Source organism: Pyrgilauda ruficollis, unplaced genomic scaffold, assembly GCF_017590135.1.
Source record: "Pyrgilauda ruficollis isolate IOZ18807 unplaced genomic scaffold, ASM1759013v1 scaffold182, whole genome shotgun sequence".
NCBI lineage: Eukaryota > Metazoa > Chordata > Aves > Passeriformes > Passeridae > Pyrgilauda > Pyrgilauda ruficollis.
This window is the reverse complement of record NW_024517207.1, coordinates 817,248-830,824: the sequence shown is the minus strand read 5'-3', so window position 1 is coordinate 830,824 and position 13,577 is coordinate 817,248. Positions and strand designations below refer to the sequence as shown.

The 13,577-nt window shown below is 40.4% G+C and overlaps 1 protein-coding gene across 4 annotated transcripts in view; it reads left to right on the top strand.

The window, feature by feature from the left end:
- Positions 1-13,577, top strand: part of SBF2 (SET binding factor 2) — a 234,227-nt gene that overhangs the window by 17,835 nt on the left and 202,815 nt on the right. The gene's annotated exons all lie outside the window — the stretch shown is intronic.

The window sequence follows — 13,577 nt, the reverse complement described above, 5'->3', positions numbered from 1 at the left end:
AGATCCTTCTTTACAAAGTATTTGGATGTGTACCCAAGCATCACTTTGAACTCTGAAAAATTAGTGTAATGAAACAGCTGAGTTCCAAACATGTCAGAGTTGAGCTTGGGAATAAACATTCTGCATTTTCAGCTGCTGTGTGCAAAGACAGTCTTTCTGAACATGAAATATGTGATTACTATGTGTAAGAAGATGCAAAGCACTTTTTATTTGATGTAAACACTGTCCTAATGCTCCGTGTTTTACTTTACTCCAGTGTTTATGATTACACTTTGTATTATTTGGTAATGAGGCATAAAGAACTTCTAAAGAAACATCACAAAATAGTCCAAATTATCTCATGGATAAAATTGATTAAAAACCAGAAAAAATCCTTTTCCTTTTCAGTCATTAAGCAGACATGAAACCCAAATCCTCTGTTGTAGGCACACAGTGTGTGGGGATTGGGAGTGGGGCTGAGCCTCATCCCCAGTGGGTGCAGCTGTGCAGAGCAGGTGAGCGGTGTTGAAGGCAATGAGCCATGGGGTGCTGAGGTGTTACTGACCAACCACCAAAGGGAGCAGAGGGCACACAGGTGCCGTGCATGAGCATGAGGGGTGTGAAAGGCTGGGCTGGAGGACAAGAAGGGCAGAGCTTGCAGCCTTCTGAGGTGAGATGGTGTCACTCTGTATGGGCAGGCACATGAAGCCTTCTGATGTGGTGTGGTGATGCTCTGGGTGGGCTGGTGCTTTCTGGAATGGTTTGATGATGCTTTGTGTATTGTGGCTCTCTCAGCTGTGACTTATGCTGTGTGCTGTTGTGACACTGTCACATCAGAGCTTGTCATTCTGCTGTGGAGGGGTCTGTAGAGCTTGTGAGCACAGTCCAGGGCAAATCCGGCCCTGTCAGTGGGCTGGTACAGAGGGACAGCTGAAGGAATGTGTCCTGCAGGATATGCCTGCAGAAGGTCTCCACTGTGGATGTTGCCATGGGGGGATACAGTTTGCTTGTGGAAAGCTCTGCAGAAATACCTGGAACATCTGGTGTAAAACCCTGATCAGTTCCTCTCTGCCTATAAAGATGTAGCTGAGGCAGCAGATGTATTGGAATTCCTGGGCAGTGCCCAAGAGAGTCCCAGGAGCGCGTTGTGTGTTGCTGTAGGTGAGGGTACTCTGCTGCAGGGGGAGGTTGCTCTGACTGTTGAGAATTGCTCTGGTAGATTTGCTCTACATCTCATCTCATCCTGTAAGCAACGTGGGTTCAACTTTGGGCATTCAGGCTGCTGAATTACAGAATACATTCTAGGCCTTTTATTTCTGTAGGGCTGCCTTGTTAGGTCTTGCAGCACTGAACTGATGTTTTGTCCTAGTGAGGAGCATCAGAGGAGTGGCTTTGGCTATTTCACTTTAAACTAAAGCTCATAATTAAACTTTTTCAATAGCTGTTCTGTTTGGTTATGTTCTGGTTTGAGTCATGAAGGAGTTGCTGAGTTGCCTTTTTTATTTATTCTGATGGACACAATAGAGTTGGGGTCTGGTAGGATTAGTAAGACAAGAAAAATTCTTTTTGGAGATATATCCAGAAATGGGAATATTTTTTTTTTCCCCCTGGAGGAGAAAGATGCTCTTAAAAATAAATCAGGATCCAGGCATTTAGCACAAGTTCTATTTTTCCTTCTTTTATATTGAGAGTGCTTATCCTACTTCAGGTACCTGTATAATAAAAATTGGGAGTTTGCCATTTTAGTTCCAAAGCAATGGCTAAACATTCTAAAGTTTCTCTTAGTGCAAACATTATGGCTTTTTTTTTTCAGACTTTGAATGTCAGTTTTAAACTTTGAAAGTACTGAAGTTTGAGTACTCAGTCTTCAGCAAGTTCTTTTCTCCTCTGCTTTTCTATTGACAATCAACTTAACAAGAAGGTCCATGAGGCTGAGGCTAAATAAAAAAAGACAGGTACAAATCCAGGATAAGGGTAACAGGATGTTGTGTGCAAACCCTGTGCCTCTTTTTTTCACACTTCTATTAAAATAAGTAGTTATTAAGTAATACAAGTCCTCAGAGACCTCCTCTGTATGAAATGTGTATTTAGCACTTCAAAGTCACAGTGATGCCAAAGAATATAGGAAGTTGTATTAAAAAGTAACATCATTTACTGTATAATAGGGCACAAATGTACTGTAAAGCCAGGGATACAGTTTCATAATTGCTGAGTTTTCAGTGTATTATCATTTGAGACTTCTGAAAAGCAGCTTTTTACCAGCTGCTAATAAATGATTTCTGTATGACTAAAACAAGAGCATGGCAACAAATTATGAAAGAGAAGATACAGACCTGCTACTGAACGATCTTCAGGTGTTCTCAATAATTGTCAAAATACTTTTATTCTTGTGTAAGTCAAGTACACTTTACTTACACAAGTAACTTTCCTATGCTGCCATTTGAACATAAGTCAACCCCAAAAGCCAGCCCTGCTGAGCTGAACAAAACCAAGAGAGACCTTGAAGGCAAACAAGTACACAAATACCACCTCAGAAAATCAACCAAACAACAAACCACCACCACCACAAAAAACTGGTTAAAACAAAACCAAGAAAACTCCCCAAACAAAAGCTCCCAAAACCCCAGGGAATAACTTCTTTCATTTCCTGCATGTTTTCTATAGAAGTTTGGGGCTGTCAGACCCACAAGTGGGTTCTGTCACTTCATTTGCTGAAGTGATGGGTACAAATAGGTTTGATAGTGTTTGTGTTGAGCCACTTGAGGGGGTAATGCATGGAAAGCATGAGGATGAAAAGGTAACACCTGCTTCTGCCACACAGGAGGGTTTTTACCTCTGCCAGGAAGAATTGTTTGTTAAACACTGTTCAGTGTTTGGGCAGCGATGTGCATTGTCTCGTGTTGAACTGCTCTTCTGCAAGCTGCATAATGAAAGTTTGTGCCTCACTTGGTGATCTGAACTCTGTGTGCAAATTGAAATAGTTCTGAGTTTCCAGGATGGGGGAAGGAGAAAAGCAGTAGAGATTATATATTTATATATAGATGTTTGTTTGTTTGTTTTTTGTTTTTTTTTTTTGGTGTGTGTGCATATGAGCTGCCTTTTAGGGAATGTTTTGGATATTTTCCTGTTTAATTTCATTGTATCTCTGAATTGAAATCTCTCTCACTTCTGTTAATTTCAAGTTAATGTGTTGTATGATTGTATTGTGCGTAAGTAGGGCACAGCCCAAAACCTGGCTGGAGTAAATGGAAAATTACTTCAGTTTAAAGACAAATGATTGCTTTGTAAGGTGCACCTTTGAATATTTGTGCTGCCATATTAATTATGGTTTTGTCATAGTAATAGATTTGGTGTGACCAAGTAAGTCTGTCAAGGGCCACCTTACTTGCTATCCACAGCGCTTCTAGGATTTAAAGAAAAAATTCCAAGTCATTGGTGGACTTTTTCTTACATTCTTTCACAGTTTATAGGAAAGTAACAAATGATGAAACTAACCTAGAGAGTTTTTTCCTGATTAATTTATGAATCAGGAATTAATAAAACTAATTAATTTTATTTGGTGCCATACCAGTTAGAGATTAAGAACTGAAAACCAGGTCTGAAATTGTAACTCAGACTTTGCTGTGGCAGGGCAATAATAGTTACTCTGCCGTGGGGACTGCACGAAGGTAAGAAGATGAGTAATGGGATGGGTTGGGGAAGATTTCCTTGGGTAAAGTTGACACTGGGGTTAAGTGGGAAGCCGAGAGAAGTGGAAAATAGAGATGTGCAGGTAGTGTGTGCCTGGGGGAGCAGGGTAGGTAGAAGCTGTGCTGCTACCTTAATAACAACTGAAATTAAGTGCATTTTGTACTTTCAGGTAGCTCCTTCTGTTTTGTTAGTATTGATGCTCTTCAGGCTCCTCTTTCATTCTGACAGAGAGGTTCTGTTTTCCCCTCAAGTCTCCATGGAGACTTTTGGAGTTGAAGTTAGGAGAGGTTATGTACACACAGCGTTGTCTTGTCATCCATAACTTCTGCGTTCTCTAAACTAATCCCAAGCATTCAAGTGTGTGATGGCTCGAGTGCAGCCCTGTACGTAAGACAAGCCGTGCTGGGGAGGAGAAGGCTGCTTGTCTCAGACAGTGCTTTTCTGCCACGCTCATTTTTTGGTATCAGGCTTCTGACTAATGCCAAATGCTGGTTGGATTAGTAAAAAACCTTGCCGTTTATAAATTCAGAGAGTAGCTTTCATACGTATTTCAATTATTTGGCATAGTAACCAGAAAATCAGAGAAGGAAATTTCCAAGTGCTGGTACTTTGGCTAGCAAGGGAATGATAAAACTTTTTACTTTGGCAAAGAGATTGTTTGCAAGATAGAAATTTTTGTTTTGCTGACAATATTGATCACGTACATTACCTGTTAATTCTTTGTTGTTGTGGCCCAGGCTTATGTGCTAAAATGCCTTTTATACAAGGGCCAGCAGAAACAATTTTCAATGTATTTCCTGAATTCTGAGTCATAAGTTTACAATAATTTATTTCAAAAATAAAACTAAAAATACATATTTCTAAAATATATGCTGTGTATGGATGTATTTTTGAGTAACACCTGAAAATGCTGTTATCCTGAACAAACTAATGGATTGTAGTAATTTTTTTCTTTCCTTTCATGGTGCCTGTATCAGGTATTCCAGTAAAAGAGATGTAGTTTGTGCAGTTTATCTGTGTTGTGAAGGGATTTTTTTCTCCTCCCCCAATCTTTCCAGTGGCCACTGGTTATGTAGAGAAGGAAAGGATAAACCTGAAAGTGTAGGGCATTTTCCTGACATTGTAAAAATAATTTCCTTAATGAATAAAGCAGTTAAACAAGATCTTGCAGGTCCAATGAAAAGAAATTCTGGCTTGATGATGATGACTATGGAATTATAAAGCTGGAAGCTTTCGCATTACATCAGAAGTAAATGTGGCATGGAATACCCTGGTTGTCAGTGGATTCATTAACTCAAAAAGGAGAGATTTCACACTGGCTGCTCTTGCTGATGTGTTTGGTTGTAGTTCAGCGCTGGAAGAGTTTTGTACTTAATTTGTCAGGTTAAGGAAGGCAGAGGGCTGGAATTGTGTTGATGCACAGTAATTTTATAGCTGATGGATCACTGCTGAAAGAAGCTCTTGTGCTGCAGTGCTGTCCTGGCAGCTCTCAGCTCTGTGAGCCACGTGAAGGGCGAGTCTAGGAGCTGCCCTTGGGCTTTTTGAGCACAGCACCGAGGCTTGGTCTTATTCCTACCAGGCAAAGGGTAAAGGAAGTGGAAAGGTGGCTCATAACCAACTTCCACTTGCCCTCTGGTCCTGTGCTGCTGCTCTGGGGCTCTGGGCCAAGCATACATAATGTGGAAGACGTGCTAGTAAACCACATCATTGAAGATAGGGAATATATGCAGTCTGCAATTTGCAACAATTTGTACAGATTGTGGAGGAGGCTGCATTTAATATGTAGCTTAGAAACAAAGTTATGTTACAGACTTGTTTAACTGTGTCAGTATTTTGTAATAATGGCCAGTTTACACCTCAGTAGTCTTAAAAAAAAATCATCCAAGTACTTCCAGACACGTTAGTCTGGTGTGACAGACTCTTCATTCATCAGGAGTTGAAATCTTGCCTTTTACCCTCACTAGAAAGTAGTAGCTGCCTTGTCCAATCCCAAAGGCATTGTGCATTCTAAAGAATGTGAAAGGTATTTCTCAAAGTAAATTCTTTTGTGCTCAGAGAGAGTGTTTACCTTCTCTGTTTAAATGTTTTAAGCTTGACTGAAGAATAAAATAATATTTTAGGATGATTTGTAGTTAACTTGGGTTGTGTAATTTTCGTTGTTCTGTACCTCTCATGTGCAGGACTGAGATGGTTACCAGTGGAGTTTTATTTTCAGTGTATCAGGACCTAATTTTGCCTTTATTCATGGTATTAATTTGTGTCCTTTGAAGCCAGTTTTTAAGTGTGTCGTGTCTCTGGCATGCTTAGGTACAGAATTAGCTGTTCTCCAGAATGTAATTAAATGATTGGAATTATTGCTACTAAGGGAAAGAAAACATCTACCGTTCAGCCAGAAATAAAACATTATAACAATTCAAGCCAAATAGGATAAATAGCCCCAGGCTATTCTTTTTAATATGTCTAGGTCAAATGCCTGAGCTTTAATCATGAGACTTGTTGGTATGTATGGAGATATTTACAGATATTTCTGTGTTTTTCTCCTCAGACCTGACTTAGGTTTGAAGGTTTTTTTACTGTTACCGAAGACAATAAAACTCCGTGTTGGTATGCATTGGTTTAAATGTATAGCATATTTATGTAATAACCCAGCTTTTATGGGTTTATTTTCTTGCTTTTGTGAAATGCTGTGTGGTGTTAAATATTCTGATGCTTTTACTCATGCAGAAGAACTCCAGAAGGGCTGCTGAAGTTGAGTCTGTTGCAGTTACTGTGCAAACTGGAGTTGAGCCAGTAGAGAAATCCTTGAGGTAGTCCATCAAGTTTATCAGAATCCACAAAGTTGCTAAAAAAAAAAAAACCTAATAAGGAGTAATTGCATCACCTCTAAAACAAAGAGTGATATAGGTGAGAATTAAAAAAAAAAAAAATAAAAATCAAAGCTTAAAATTTTTAGGAGTTAAGTCCATTCCTTTTTTTGTGAACTGAAAAGAAATGGAAAGTTTCATTTCTTAAGGTAATGTTTGCTTTTAAACCTATGGCAACCTTCCTCTACAGTGTGCATTGTCTACTTCAAAGCAGCATTAGATCATTCATTCTTTCATTAATGAATCACTAGAATTATTTGTTCGACAGTGAATCACAAAGCAGGTTTGAATGAAACTTATTGAGGAGTGTATTATTATCAAATTTGCATCACAATTGCTGCAGCATTTATTTCATTTGGGTTCACTGACTTCCTGATCGTGTTTTTCCCTGCTGCTCCTTTCCCCCCACCCTGCTTCATTTTATCTCATTCTCTGAAAGGACAGCTGAAATTCAAACTTACTGCCTTTGATAGCTGTTTGATTTTCTTTTCTATTGGTTTGATGTGATAATTTGCCAGCCCATCACTTCTGTAGATAAGACTCTGTCTTGGCTATGAAGTGCATCATTTACGAACAGTATTTCTTGTAAGTAAGGTAAGAGGTAGGAATGATTACACTGAAATTACCTGGGTGGATGTTCAGAAGTGTATAAAATGCAGAATTTTACAGCATGAAATTAGCCAAGAATGTAGATACAATTTTCTGAATCGCATTAAAGAAAATATGAGGTGCTAGTGCCTGGAAGCAGTCTACACTTCTGTGTAGTTTGTGGAAGTATATTATTCAAGTTCAGTTATTATTCAGAGTGGTTTCTAATACTGTCTTTTTGGGGTTTATTTGTATCATAGGTCAGTTTTCATGTGTGTCAGAGTTGAGTTACAGGTGTGTTTTGACTTTCAGTAAATTCTGTGTTATCTTCACGAGCTTTGTTCTGTTCTCCAGACTTGCAGTAGTGTCCCTGTTGTAGCAGCGCTGTGGGTGGCACTAGCAGCACATCACATCTGTGAGAAGATAACATTCTGGACATGTTGGTCCACTCAGTAAACCCCAAAATACGTCTGTCCAGTCGGTTCAGCTTCTCTGGCTGTTTCTGAATGCACTTGATTCTTGAATGAAGAACACTGGCCAAGTGGAGTAGTGATTGTGGGGCATGACCTGGAAGTTCATAACGTGCTGAGTTCCTCATTTGTCCTGCTTCATGTAGTGTGGTTCATAATGCCCTGGGTAGTTGGCTGGAGGATGTTCTTGGTGGAGTAGTGGGGATTTAGTGCTAAGGACACATTCAGAAGAACTGCACAATCTTTATTTGCTTTGGTATTTTGTTCAGTTTATTCTAGATTTTGTGCGATTATTTGGTGGTTTTTCCTTTTCAGAAGAGGAAAAACTTTAAAAATCAAAATAACAGAAGAGACTCAGCACAATATAGAATTTATGGGTGAACTAAAAACCAAGTGTATATCTATTATACTGATAGGCATTCAGTTTTGATTTACTGTGTGGCAGTATTTGAGTTTGTGTCTGAACAGGAGTTTTTTTCCCTGAAAACCTGTGAGCTGAACAATGTGTTTTTCCCATGTTCATACCCTCATTTTGTTTCTCCATGCACTTGTCAGGATGTACAGGATGCAGCCCTGGAGATGTAGAGCTGTTTCTGAGTAGGTGTGAGGTTTGAGTTTGCTCCTGCTAGGCAGTGTTGAGGAGCACAGCAGCAGCCTCTGCTGCCCTCTCCTGCTGTGCTTTCTGGCCTGTGTGCTTGGAGCAGCCAGTGTCTCTCAGGATGGAGCCAGGACAAAGTGGGCTTTCAGCTTTGGAAGTTGATAGGGTAGAGAGTTCCCTGCACCCTGATGCTCTTCTATGAAACAGAAATATTTACAGCTCAATACAGTTCTCCAGTCTCCTCCTCAGTGTTAATTATGGGCTGGGGAGAAAGTCCTCAAACACATTACTTAAATTACCATGAAGGTAAATAAAAACCATGTGAAATTTTCAAGGTAGTTGTCATAGTGATGTAGTTTCTGACACTTAAAGTAGACTAATCTTGCATGTTCAGGGACTGGTAATATTTCTTTGTGCCCATGGGTCACAGGTATTAAAAAGCTGCCTTAAATATATTAGTGGTACAAGAGAAAAAGATACTGAGTATATAAGTTTGTAATTTGGGTGATCAAGGCAATGTTTGACCAGATGCAGGCTAGATTAGCAGTTCACTTTCCTTTTAAAAAAGCCATAATCTGTCGTTTCATGTTTGCATATCTGGATATGCACCAATAAGGGAATAAGGAAAAATTTATTTATTGAAAGGTTTGAAAATGAAAATTCTATGTAAAAATATATAAGAGATGAAAACCTCTCTGGTAATTCCTTCTCTAGAAATTCATTTCTTTGAGGATAGTTGGTGGGAGCACTAAGGAAGGGATTAAAAGTGTCATGGAATAAGAGCCATGTGGGATTTTGTATGTATGCCATTAAATGGTTTGACAGTATTTTAAGGGCTCCTGTTTTGGATAACAGAAACACAGTTTGGAGAGAGTGCTTGAAAAGTCATTTAACTGAGCATTGTATATAATAATATATGGACTAAAAACAACTGGGACTTGGATGACATTGCACAGGACAAAGAGTACTTAAAGTACAGAGCTCTGTGGTGGAAGTAGTGTTTACTTCAGAAAGCATGGGCTGCCAGTTTGATAAATAAAGTTTAACTGGTGTAAATTGCTGTTATATAAGTCTCCTTATGTGAAGGTATTACTGGAATTGAACTGTGTAGTGAAATCTTTCTGAATATCTGAATCTGAGATGGTGAGTATGTGTTTGGTCCTTTTTATGCATTTGTCTTAGCCAGCTATATTACAAAATGTTTTATTTTTCCAGCATACTTTTGGCTTTCAAGTTCTGGTACAAGAGGCTGCAGCACACTTTGCTAATTCAGAAAGCATGTGTCCTATGTGGAAATTGGTCTGACAATCCTGAAAATAAAAATACCTTGTAAGTTGTTATCTCTCCTCTGGGGAACATTGTAGGTGCATTTATGATGTTATCAGTGGCTGTTGGCAGGTGCTTGACTGAGATCACAGGATCATGTTCTTCCCACAGCCAGACAAGTTTGTTTTCCTCTGTGCTGCGGGTGATGAGGACTCCTCCAAGGGATTTGGGAAATCTGAACATTCTACAGTAGGTGTTGAGTCATTAGTTGGGTGCATACTGATTGACAATAATTTTCTGAGTCTGATTTGGGTGAAAACTCATCCTAGAAGAAAAGAGTTTTGATGTTTTAAAAGTAAAGCTGGGTAAAGTCATGTTTGACTCAAGGTGCTTTGCTGAACAGTTTGACAGTGCCTGTTGCTCGGTGTGCTGTGTCCAGTTCTGGGCTCCTCGGGACAAGAGACACAGAGCTCCTGGAGCAGGAAAAGGGAAGGGTGACAAAGCTTACTAAGGGGCTGGAGCATCTCTCCAGTGAGGAGAGGCTGAGGGAGCTGGGTCTGTTCAGCCTGGAGAGGAGACACTGAGAGGGCACCCATCAAAGTCTGTCAGTGTCTGCAGGGAGGGCCAGAGCATGGAGCAGGCTCTGCTTGGTGGTTCTGGGCAATGGGACATGAGGCAAGGGCAGAAACCGATGCACAGGTTGGTGTTGCCGTCTTGTTGCAAAGGTTTCATACCTTCTTGGTGATTTCTCATGGGCAGCTCCTCACAGCACTGACTCCTTCTCAGCACAAACAACAAACTCCATCCAACCTTCTTGACCAGCCAACCTGCTCTTTTACAATACCCATCCTAATTGGATCCAGCTGTGGCCTATTAAGGGCAGGCCTGTTCCTAATTCTTGATAATTAGCACAGCTGTAACTCCTTAGGGGTGAGATTGCCTTCACCACTATCTCTATTCTCTTACGTTCTATCTATCCACAGGTTGGTCCATGTGAACATGAGGAAGAACTTCACTGTGCAGTGACAAGGCACTGGGACAGATTGCCCAGAGAGGTTTTGGACTTTCCCTCATTGGAGATGTTCCAGAACCATCTGGACTCAGTCCTGTGCCACATGCTCTGGGATGTCCCTGCTCAAGCAGGGAGGTTAGACCAGGTGATCAGCTGTGGTCCCTTCCAGCCTGCCCCATCCTGTGATTCTTTGACAGCATTTGGTAGGTTTAGGACAACTCTAAAACTGAAAAAAATCCCCACTGAAGTAAGGTCATAATGTGTGAGGAAGGATATCTTGGAACAGTTCAACACAACTGTAAAGAGGCAAGAATTCCAGTGCATGCTGCAAGTGCCACATTGATCTGGAAGGATACACTCAAGAGCAGTTGGAAGTAATTTAGCAACTTTGTGCTCAGACTGTACTACACATGCAAATCCCACTGGATTTCAAAGTTTGTAGGGCTTTTGTACTTCAGTATCCTTTTGCATGTGATGGCAGGGCTGGATAATAGCACAGTACTTGACTTTGGAGGTTACATATTAAAAGCAGTGGTGCCTGTAGCCCCTGCAGGTCTTCAGTGATAACCTTCTAAAGCAGGAATCTGTGAAACAGCGCCATGCTGGTTTGCTCTGATTTTGATTGTAGTGTTCTAAAAACAGAAGAGCTACTTCTGACTGAGGATTTCTAGTGGAGTTTCAGTTTTGTGATAGAACTCTGAATAAAAGCAGTTGAATACCCTCGAAAGTATGTGGTTCTGGGAAATGATTTAACATTTCTGTGGAGTGTTATGGTTGTTGTATGTGCTGTATGCAGTTAATTGCAATTATTGTTGACTTGTACACATAGACACTCAGCAGTGGCCTAAAGATGAGCTAGAAGGTGTGCTGGAGCCACAGCCAGTAGTGGGATTGGATGTGGTAGTTTGTCTGCAGACATGAATGCTATTTTTTTTTTCTTTTTTGTTTGCAGATAGCATAATTTTAATAGTAACAAATCTGGTGTGCCACAGTTCTTCACCATTTTGCAATATGTGCATATGGGTTAGATACAAAAGTGAAGCAATCCTTGCTTTTCCTAGTCATTAATCATTTATAGCACTCTTGTGGTTTTTTTCAGCATGTTTGGATTAACAGCTTAGAGTTTAAGATGATTCTAGCCTAAGTCAATGCTCTTTATATACAGGTGATTCCTGTTTCTGGAAGAGTTTTATATTAAGTTTTTCCACAGTTGAACTCCTGTCCAGTGATTTTCCTTTGAAACAGTTGCAATTTTCATTTAGGGACATAAGAGTGGAGTCTTGGCTTTGGTTTCTTTCCTAGACTAGCTTTTTTCATCCCCCCCTTTTTTTTAATTTGTCTAAAGTGTTCTCTCTAGTGACTGTGGCTTGTCACTGATAGATAGGTAGCTCTCCCAAATTAAATATTTAAACTTTAGTCATGTTTAGTCATGTAAGGCAGATATTGCTGGAGCGTGCCAGAAGGAAAGGACTTACTCTGATACATCTGGTTCTGTTTCAGTATTGAAATTCTTGTAGGGTTCAAAAATAAGAACAAAAGGTAACAGAGAACACCAGTACAGAACAGTTGTCCCTGGTTGTAACTCTTTGTCCTTTGTTCCAGAGGGGTAAAAATCCTTTTGGGCAGAGTTGATAAAATTTTTTTATAGAGTTAGTTTAGAAGGAGGGCTTCCTCAGACTTTGAGTAATAATATTTTTTTTAATAATGCGTTTTTCATTTTAAGTTCCACAGAATTTGTAGTTCTGTATTTGAATGTGGCTCACATGAATTCGAACATGCCGCTTACGCTTGCAAACTTGAGAGAGGAGAATATTTTCCCTGTGCAGGCTCTGTAGATGGAACATTCATGCTCCATGCATGGAGAACGAGAAAACACATGGACACATTAGCTGGAATGCATCTGGCACGGCTCTTCCTTGGGGAGATGGAGTGTTCCATAGCTGTGAGTTGTTTTCTTTTCAGAGTGGCAGAAAGTTGTTCCATATTTGTTCTTTTTCCAAGATGTTCTGGCTTCCCAAATTCTTCTTTTGCGACTTTAGAACTGACTCCGTCTTGTACTCCACATGTGTTGGATCCCTCTTACCACAGAGATGGAAAGGTCAAGGTACTCCACCATTCATCTTTCATCAAAACAAAAGTGGTACGATCTTTACCTTGGAAGATTTTCTCCTTGAAGGGGCATTGAAGGACCTATGGATGTCTCAAGTTGACATCACCTAAGTCAGAGCCTTTAGCAGTGTCTTTAGAGGCAGGCAGGTTTTTGTCAGCCAGCTCCTTGGGTGCTGCTATCCTACCAACTCCGTTTTTGAGGATATTCCCTCTCTATCTACATGATGAATTTAACAACTGTTCAGCATTGGGTTATTCAGTAAAATCCAGAAAAACAAAGTTAATGTACGCTCACAGTGCTCTGTTCTCATGTCTTGGAGGATGTGGCTGCTTGTGGCACGGACATGGAACTAAGAAGCCAGAATTGTGACAGTAGCAGTTGTCCTCATTCACTGTGAGTTCTAGATATGCCTCCACAAGACTTGTGTTCCTTTTCTGTGGCTACAGACCAGGCATTCAGCCAGTGCACATTTGTACAATACACTTTCACAGAGAAAAATAGTAAAAATTTACTTGAAGCAGGTTTATCTTTACTTTTGCAATGAGAACTCCCCACTTTCATGGAATTAGTACCTCAGAACCTTTCCAGTGGTCAGTGTCTGTCAGAACCATTATTTTATATTGGAGAAAGGTGTTCTGCAGTGATGAAACTTGCTTAAATGAGCAGCGGATCCTACTGAGGAGGAGTCCCTCAGTGTGGAAGTGGAGCCATGCTTTGTGGTCAAGTTCTGTTATCTGCCTGCAGCCTGGGCGTCGTTGTCTGCAAAGGAAATCTGAATAAACCTCCTGAATCTTCTGCGGTGGGTTGACCCTGGCCACTGGCTCGCTCCTCTACAGCAGTACTGGGGAGAGACTCAAAAGGACAGAAGTGAGGAAAAGCTTTGTGAGAAACAAAGAAGGCCTTGATGCTGTGCAAGCAGCTCAAAGTTTGGTTTATTGTCAGCACTGCTGCAGTCACCTGTCTGAAAGACAGCACCATTCAGGCTGCTTGGGGGGAAATT